Below are 9,875 nucleotides of genomic sequence, written 5' to 3'. Positions count from 1 at the left end.
TTGTCCTACATGTCAGTCTCTGCAAGATATGGCATTCTACCTCCTCCCATAGCTGACACAGGATTCAGTGCCTTAGGCTGATACCAGAGAAGCAATAGTCCCCATGCTAACCTGTAACACTCCTGGGCTCCTTCAGACGGGGAAGTCTTGAAATAGTTCTGTGGTGTCAGATAAATTACCTCAGAGCTAGCTAGAACACCAGAGACGGTCCATTCTAAAGGAGTGAAGTCCCCTGTATGGTGTGGGCCACATCATCTGAGTTTGAGTGGTCACAAGTATGATAACTCTTCTTCGGCCAGTTCCAAAGTTGAAGGGAAGACATCTGAATGGGCCAGGTAGGAGTCACTGGGACCAGAGGTATAAGGGATTGCTCATTTGCAGGCAAACCTTCAGGATGATTGCAAAGGGTTGGGACCTGTAAGCATTCAAACCCGGTCAGTCCTGAAGGAGGTCATCAGGCATGACTTCTTAAATATCTTGATGTTAATTGAAGAAATGAGGTAGTTGGGCATTTAGACAAGCTGTAAAGTGAGCCATTATGAAAGGGCCCCTGAAGAAACATTTCATGATTCAACCTCTAGATGTTGTAACTTCAGAGAATAGGAGTGTCTGTCTAATGACTATATTCTCTGCAATGGAAATGTGTTGGTCGAGGCAGTAGTACTGGATACTTTGGTTTCTCAGCACACAGCATCAGAAGTCTTGTCTACTCTAAAGCGAGATAACAAAAATACAGGCCTGGGAAAACGGTCTAGCTGGAGAAAGAGGCTAGGCTGAGGGCTATAGGCCAGCACTACAGAGACAGGTGATCTGCTGCAAGAACAGGTTTTATATCACTGGAGAAATTACTTTCTTCATGGAACCCAGTAAGCAGAGGACCAAAAATATGTCTTTGCAAAGAAACCTGAAAAAGTTTTTATGTTTATTATGAAGCTCGCTATTTGGAGGAGTTTAACAATGTAATCCAGCTGAACCTGGAGAGAGAAAGAATTGTGGAATGGTATAAAAGTAAGTTATCTCTTTTTCTAAGGAAGTCAGCCTCTAGGCCCAATAAATGTGTAAAGCCTAAAGAGGTGGATGTAAGACGGAAATGGTGATGAGCATATTGGAATTTCGTTGCCTTCAGAAGATCCATTGGAAGGTTTTGATATTGACTAAATAACCAAACAGAAAAATAGGCATCTTTTAAGTATAGTTTAATCACACAAGAAGAAGGAATTGCCTAATGGTTTGGCGCGTTTTATAGTGATATGAGCGTATACAAACCACCTGTCGAAATAGCAAAGAAATAGAATTACAGCAGATCTAAATCGATTCTTCTTTTTAGAAGAAGAGTGAGTACTCTGAAAACAATGACTATGTGTTATGTTACGGACCATAAGGATGTAGACCCCCCAGGAAGAGGAAAAGAGGCATGGCGAACATCCTGCCATAAAGCTGAAACAAACTGCGCAGTGATTGAATCTATGTCTCCATAGACTGGCAGCTAAGCTTCCGATAGAAGAAGAATGAGAGAAATTAGCCAGTTGCAGTCTGGAACCATTTCAAAGGAAGAGGGGTAACATCACTTTTAAATGTGGGTGTTTTGCTGACCATAGCAAAAAAAACGTTCTCTTTTGTTGTCAAAGAAATCCTGGCCAAAGGTTTGCTGCTTAAAAGACCACTTCTCAATAGCGTTAAGTGTGCCAACATAGTATCTCAGATTACCAAGCCATTTGCAAAAATGCCCTTTAATGCCTATTTTCTCTTATTATGTGCCAACAAAACAGGTTTTCATGAGTGAGCTAGGACGATTTTTATTGTTTTAATTTACTAAGGGAAAACCCTGGAAGTTAAAACTAGGATGCTAAAAACATTGGAGTAAAATTAAAATGAAATGTAAAAAGGCAATGGTGTGCATAATGTGAAGGGAGGGTTTCTGTGGTGTTACCCAGGCCCTCTATAAAGAAAGAGTTCATAAAAAAAGTAATTCTAACGTGTACTTCAGAATTCCTGAAAAAACACCACCGAGATTAATGTAAAATTGAAAATAAATATACAACCCAAGATCAACCATCTGTCATAAATCTGAATAATAAACAAGTTAAGGGCCTGTGACCCTTAGCTAGTATAGCAGAGATGACAAAATAGGCATCTCCAGGGACCTTATCAGGGGTGTATCCTATAAGTCTTTTTAAACATACTTTCTGGAAGATGAACTTCGAAGTCCTTAAAGGTTGTTAATAACACTCTCACTATGGTCTTGCCCAAGCAGAAAAATAACCTCATGAGGTAGGAATCAGCAATTGGGGTGAGAAAGGCCTTGCTGTCAATAACAGATTCTCAGTTCTATCTAAGTTTTAGGATACCTTGCTAAAAAGCACATGGGCATTCACTTAGATCCTCATGACGAGAGGCCCAGAAAATGGGACGGATTGTCCTCACCACTGGTGTTATTGATGCCAAGGTTACCCATAACTCAATCTGGCCCATTACAAGCTGAACCCTGAGGGTCCACTAACAAATCAGGAATTGGGGTGGGGGAGTTTGTAATTCTAACACGTTTTCTTATTTATTTTATAAACATACAGTCAGCAAAAACGTACGTCAGGTCATATTCACACGTATATTGTTGCATAAAGGGAATTCAATAAAGTCAGCCAGACCTGGCTTGTGACAAAAGTTAGCTGATATCTTATTCAGTTAAACCAAATAACAATAACAATTCCTCAACCATTCCCACTCCCTCCCACATCTCCTTCCCTATAGGGTCCATTTATTTCAAGTCATCCTTATGTGATAGAGTTGTCTTTCCTCAGTTTTTAAGAGTTGTAGTGGCCATCCAGGGAAAAGGGGTCAGGCATAAGCACCCTTTCCCTCAAACTGCATAATTATTGGTCCATCCTACTCACTTGGGATGCAGGTGCACTGTTTTGTATGTCTGCATAAATGAGTAGTGCCCTGGTCATCTCCACACAGGCCAATATTGTTTCTTGTGCCTTGTCGTCTTTTCCGGCTCTGCCCAGTCTATCATATTTGATTTCCATAAACTTCTTGTTGAGGCCTTGGGACTAAGCCAATGAATAACTATGCATAGTTCTGGATCCACGAGCCCTAGCATCGTATAGCGTCTGCTAAGTTTCTTAGCGGTTTTTTTTAGTACGAGTCCTAGCAAGCACTTGTATATCTGCAATGGTATATCCCAACCCGTTGCTGTTTTCAACTGGGCAAAGACCTCCGCCCAGTATCTCTGTATTGTGGGGCAGGTCCATGACAAATGAAGAAAGTCTGTATCATCTGCCCCACACTTTGGGCAATTGTGGTCTTTGGAGGGGTATATGGCATTTAGACCTCTGGGAGTCAGGTATAGCATATGTATAACATAATATTGAATTAATTTGATGCAGGCACTGACCTTTACTTCTTTAAAACCCGTATGTATGATGGTTCACTCCTTTGGGGCAAGTTCTCTTCCCACATGTAAGTGTCATTGATTATCTATTGGTAGGGGTTGTACTGTACTATCCATGCGTAGTGCATATGGGTTATGAACGAGCGCCCCCCTGCCATCCCGAGAAGGGTGCCCAGTGTTTAGGCCGGAGTGGGTGCTTCAGGGAATGTGGGACATAGCTGTCTGGCTATTGTTGCGATTTTGGAAAATTGTGAAAAGTATCCTGAACCTATGTTAAATGATTTCTGTGCTTGTTGGTATATAATAAATATATTGTCTGGGTAGAGGTCAGAGAGCATTAGGTAACCGCTCTGCTGCCACTTGGTCACTGACATTACCTGCTTCATCTGTACAAAGGGAGATAGTTTCCAAATATCCATATTCAGGGAGTAAGGTGCTCTCTTAATGATTCTCCAGACCATCTTTTCCAAAAACCTCCCTATCACTTGAGTCAGACGGGGGAACATGGGAGAGATTCTTCCACCCTAAATCATAAGTTCCCCTACCTGGTAGATCTCATGTGTTCCCTCTAACAGGCATCTCTCCCAGTGTGGTTCCCTATCTAGCCAATGTACTACATGTTGCAACTGGGCGGCTAGATAGTATAGTTCGAGGTCTGGGACCTCTAATCCACCTTTTTCCTATTCTCTTTGAAATATGGATAGACTGACCCTACATTGTTTGTCGTGCCACAGGAGGTCAACCAGCAGCTGGTCTAGTTCTCTAAATACTGACCTTGGGATCTCATAGTAAGACCCCTGCATTACGTATAGCCATTGTGGTAGTACCACAATTTTTTACAGTTCTATTTTGCCCATTAGTGATAAGCGCAGTGTGTGCAAAAATTGTACGGTGGGTTTCAAGTTTGCAATCACCGATCTTTGATTGAGATTATAAAATTGATGTTCATCGTGTGCAATGTGTAGCCCTAAATATGTCACCTTATCTGTTTTCCATGGGAGACCCTCCTGTGTGTTTCCCACTAAGTGACGACTCACTAGGGTTCCCAAATGATACAAGGCTGATTTTTATACATTAACTCTGAGTCCTGAGAATTCCCAGTACTCTTACATCACGTTTAACAATAGTGGGACTTAAACGTATGGGTGTCTGAGATAGACAAGGGCATCATCTGCATACAGGGGTTACTAAATGTTCCCTGGCTCTCACTTTTATGCCCTATCCTGTAAGGATATGTCTACGTCTGCATGCAAGTGGTTCTATTGCGATGGCAAATATTAATGGAGAAAGAGGGCATCCCTGTCAAGTTCCCCTTTGTAAAACAATCTTCTCAGAGACATATTGTCCCATTCGCACTTACGCTTTAAGACGGGTGTATAATAATTTTCCACATTAAATATAGGGAGAGCCCAGCTCTGCCTTCTCTAGAACCCTCCATACATAGTCCTAGTGCAGGGAGTTGAAGACATGTTCAATGTCCAAAAAAGCTAACGCATATCTTCCCTCCTGCACTTGTGGATCATCTCTCACATGTGCTATTAGTCTTAAGTTTCTCAAAGTGTTCCTCCCCGGTATAAATCCAGACTGATCCTCATGTATCAATAGGGGCATATATGGAAGGAGTCGGGCTGCCAATACATGGCTGAGGAGTTTAAGATCAACGTTTAACATTGATATAGGACAGTAGGACCTGGCCTCCATCTGGTCCTTTCCCGGCTTTGGTATTAGGGAGATCAATACTTCGGTCATGGAACCCAGAATTCTCTCCTCTTATACGCCGCTGCATATACTTCTATTAGTTAATCTAATAGTATGGTTGAAAATGTTTATAAAATTCAGAGGCAGGCTGTGTCCTGGGCACTTTGGCAGATTTCATGATTATTAGTGCCTCTAGGAGTTCCTGTTTGGTGATAGCGGCCCCCAGGATTTTTCATTCGTCAGGAGATAGATTTAGCAATGGAAGTTGATCCAGATAAGCCATTAGGTCTTGACTCCTCCCTTGTGATTGTGGTTTTGCGTATACTGCACTTAGGTGGGCAGAACATATCTAATTAATTGACTGTTGTGTGTATTTCAGAGTGTCATACCCATCTTTTAAAGCAAGTGTGGGTTGAGATGCTTTCTCTGACCTGATCAACCTAGCTAAAAGCCTCCTAGCCTTGTCTCCTTCGCAGTACCAGCTTTGTCTATTTTTCTTTAGGTTGTGTTTATCTAAAAGATCCCATATTTCACAGAGCTTGTGTTTTTGTTTATCCCACGTTGGAGCCAGGGACGCATCAGTAGCAAGTTTTTTTCCCAGTTGTTCTACTTCAATCTCCTGCTTGGTCAGGCCTCCCTCCAATGCACGCTGCACCCGACTGAGGTGGCGATACACATCCCTCAGATAACCACTTTCATAGCATTACATTAAGTGTCTCTAGTCTCTGTCATGTTCCAGTTAGTCTCAAATTATTGGGTCAGAGAATTTGCTATACTGTCATGTAATACTGAATCTGACAGAGATTCAACCTGTAGGTTCCATAGTGAAATCTTGGGTGGCTGTCTACTAAGGGAGTAAGACAGTAGAAGCGGAGAGTGATCTGAGATATATCTCTCCAGGTACTGGATATTTGACACTCAGTGGACGGCTGATGCTTGAAGGAAAAAGTAGTCCAGACGAATGTGGGTGTTATTGGCAGGGGAGTGACAGGAATATGTACGAGTTTGGGGGCTAAGCTGGGGCCACAAATCAAGGAGTCCCAGCTTGTCAAGCATCTGGCATAACACCAGTATGATATGGGGTTTAAGCCCACCTGGGGGGAATGAGGGGGTTTCTGTCAACCATCCCATCCATCACACAGTTGAAATCATTGGTAAGGATAATTTCTGTATCTGGGGTGATCTACGCTGCAAGGATCACTGACTCTAGAAAGTTCCCATCATCAGCGTTGGATGCATAGATATTGATAAAGCATAACACATGTGCATCTATCAACCCCTCAAGAATGACGTATCGGCCGTCTGGGTCTATAAGTTGTCTAGTGAACTGGAAGGGGAGCCCCGGGGCCACCCATTTTAGGGTGCCTTTAGCGCATCTTGTGTAGGAGGTTGGAATTATTTTCCCTCGCCATCTTTTCTGTAGTGTGCTTTAATGCCGTTCCCCAACATGTGTGCCTCTTGTAGGCATGCAATGGCCACTCCATTTCGTTTAAGATAGTGTCATATTTTGTTACATTTCACTAGGTTCTCGAGTCCCCGTACATTCCACGACAGAAACGTTTAGTGTGAAGTTAGTCTTGTTCCCGCTATGGGGTGGGACTCTGGTAGTAGTATTGGTCTAAATGATGGTAACTCTTCATTAATCTTCTTATATTTCTCCTCATTGAAGCTCCCATTCAAACAAGAACAACATGAGTAATACTACCTTCTCTTGAGTATACAATGATAGATTAGGTAAAAGGTCTCTTATTAGAGACAATACCTGAAATGAAAAATAATAACAGTACGATTTAATCGAATACCCCCTCCCTCGGGCAGTGGCTCCTATCCCCCATGGGTGTAATGGCACACACATGAGGTCAGTGTACCCCACCCCAATCCCCCATCCCCCCTGTTATAAGTACTGAATGGTGATGAAGATCAAGTAGTGTAGATTCTATCTGGGACCTGTGGCCCTGTTTGTCATGAACTCTCTGCAAGGAGTATGGGGATTCTCTGCAATCAGAGGTCCCTAGACTTCTCCTTCCCAAATCTATATTAACACACAATATTTTGGTTCTTCCCTCAATGGGTAGTTACTGGTACCTTTGCACGGTAAACATCCATAAGTGTGTATCAAGCTCAGTTTGTTTCTTCCCCCTTTCATTTGGTTCATGTTTCTCGGGTGTCCATTATACCCTTAGCTGATCCTGGCCGACAATGTGCTGTCAGCCTAGGGAAGCATTCTGCTCTGAGGACTCTGGGATTTGGCTCAGTGGAGTATAAGGGGTTTAGGTTGATTGGGACTCTCTCTGACTGTAGTGTTCCATCTTTGGCCACCATGATGCGATCCATCAAGAGGCATTGAGGAGTATCTCGTCATTGTGAGGACATCCTTTGTTGGTTGCTAGTCTCTTGGTTGTATTTATATCGGGGATCACGCCATTCACAGAACCGTTCTCCGCCCATCAAGTTCAATCGAGCCCAGGCAGTCGGCTGTTTCCTAAGGGGTTTCAAAAAACTGACCTTTGCCTTCATGTTGCACTTGCAAACATGCCAGGAAAATTAGACTATATTTGAGATTGTGGTCTCTCATTCTCCACTTGACCATTGGGAACATTCGTCAGATATCCTGGATCCTCTTGGTATAGTCCGAGAAGATCTGTATGGCAGTGCATTCATATCGTGGGGGAACATGCGCCCAGACGTATTGAAGGATGAGGTCTTTGTCACAGTGGTTAAACAGTTGCGTGATCAGGGCACGCAGTGAGGCCCCTCGCTTCGGTTGATGGCCTAGTGACCTATAAGCTCCTTCCAGTGAGAAAAATTTAGACAGTCTTATTGAAGGCATCGCCAGCCTGTAATTCTAGGTCTGATTTCAGAGGGCAATTCCTAATTTTTACTGAACTGCCACTGCAACAGGAAAATACCACAATCGAGGCAGTTTGCCAGGTAGTACAGTGTCTTCTTTTTAGTCTCATGTCTGTATTGGTTTTATAGGATTAATGGTATCAAGACAGAGGGTGCTCTCCACATCTTGCAAGGGCTCCCCCTTAGCCTGTAAATTTATGGCATCACACATAACTTGGTTGCAATGGGGGACATGGTACCCATGCCACACTGCTGCCTGCAGTAAATGAGGGGCATGGCTAGGCTGCTGCCACAGGCGTCCTGTCATGCCATGTATCCCTAGTGCTGCTTCGATTGAGCAAGTCTTGTTTGTTTTGCAAATGAGGCACACCCACTTAAACATACTGCTTCGCTTTAACACTTGCACACACACATTGGTGTGTTTACTAAAGCAGTTAGCAAGTAGCTCTTTTTGGTCAAAACATTGTTCTTCTCAGAAAGCATTTACTCCTATAAATATTAATTTATATTTCCTAACTATAACATCACTGTAACCTTTGTTTTTTTCATTGAATTTCTATGTTTTTTTAACGAAAAGTAATTTTAATTACTATACATTAATCCAACCACTACTGTGCACGGGCTTGGCATTGCAGCCAACACCCTGTAACCACACAACTCTGTGCGGCGCACGGCCTTTGGTCGTGCGCGGTAGGGGCTTGCTGGTGGTATGGCCAGAGGACAGGGGCTGTGGCCAACACCCTCTAACCACCCAACCCCGTGGGTTTGGGTACCAGCAGCAGCTGACAAGAAAGAAGCCACTCGTCACAATAACTACATGAGATACTGCACTGAAAAAATGCAAGGATGCATACACCTACATCAAGGATTATAGATCTCTTTTGAAGGTGGAAATGCAGAGAAAAAAACATGTGCTTTCCCTTGTTCATGAGCAAGAATTTAGGATGATTAGTACCTTATAGAAGTAGACCTTTAACCTGGGCACCTGCTTTTTTTAAAATCTGTAAGTGCTTTCAGTTGAGGTTTGATTTCTGTCAAATTAGTATCATGCCAGAATGAATCCAGTCCTACGTATTTATCCAATAAGAGGCCACCGTTTTGTGCAGAATGTCGACCCAACTGAAGTACATTCTACTGGGTAATTAGTAAGTGCTACCTCATTGGGTATATGTATAGTGCACAGTATTGCTGCTTACAAGACTGTGATAATGTCTCCAGTGACCTTGTGTCTCTGTAACTTTACCAATGTTATTGTTCCTTGAGCGTCATTATCAGTTTACTTTTCAAGATGGAACTGCAGATATGCTGTTTGACAGCTTCTGCTTGCTGAAAGCAAAGTTATGTTTGCTTTTGCTTCGTGGAAACTGTCAGCTCCCACCAAGTAAAACAAAAGAGCTACCTCAAGAGGTAGGCACCTTAGGAGGTAGCAGGAGCTGGCCCTGGGGGAGGGCAGTCCCCAGGGCCATAAATGGCTCCAAGAAGGGGACAGTGCGGCCCCTCTCCTTATGTTGTATTTGCCCCGGGGAGGTGTGCCCTGCCCCGGGAGGTGGCAGCCCCGGGGTGCAGGGTGAGCATGGTGGCCCCCGATACATTACATACATTGCCCTGAGGAGGTGGTGGTTCCCGGGAAGTGGGGGGGGGGGCTGTGCGGGCCCCTCCACATACATTTAACATAGATTGCCCTGAGGAGGTGGCACCAGGGCTGCGTGGAGGGGGCTGTATGCTCCCCCCACAGTTTACCACACATGCGCCCCAGGGAGGTGGCTGTGCCCGGGACTTCGGAAAGCCCTAGGAGGAGGGCCCCGTGTGCCCCCTTCTTCTTATACACTCTAATGTCCCCTGGACCTGGCCCACCCAGGTTCCAAATACATTTGTAGCGCAGGAACCCCCACTTTTTAAAAAAGAAATCATGGAAAAATGTATTAACTAATGTTGG

The sequence above is a fragment of the Pleurodeles waltl genome, chromosome 10 (genome assembly GCF_031143425.1).
Source record: "Pleurodeles waltl isolate 20211129_DDA chromosome 10, aPleWal1.hap1.20221129, whole genome shotgun sequence".
NCBI classification, from domain to species: Eukaryota; Metazoa; Chordata; class Amphibia; order Caudata; family Salamandridae; genus Pleurodeles; species Pleurodeles waltl.
The sequence above is the reverse complement of the archived record's forward strand: the minus strand, read 5'-3'. Positions refer to the sequence as shown.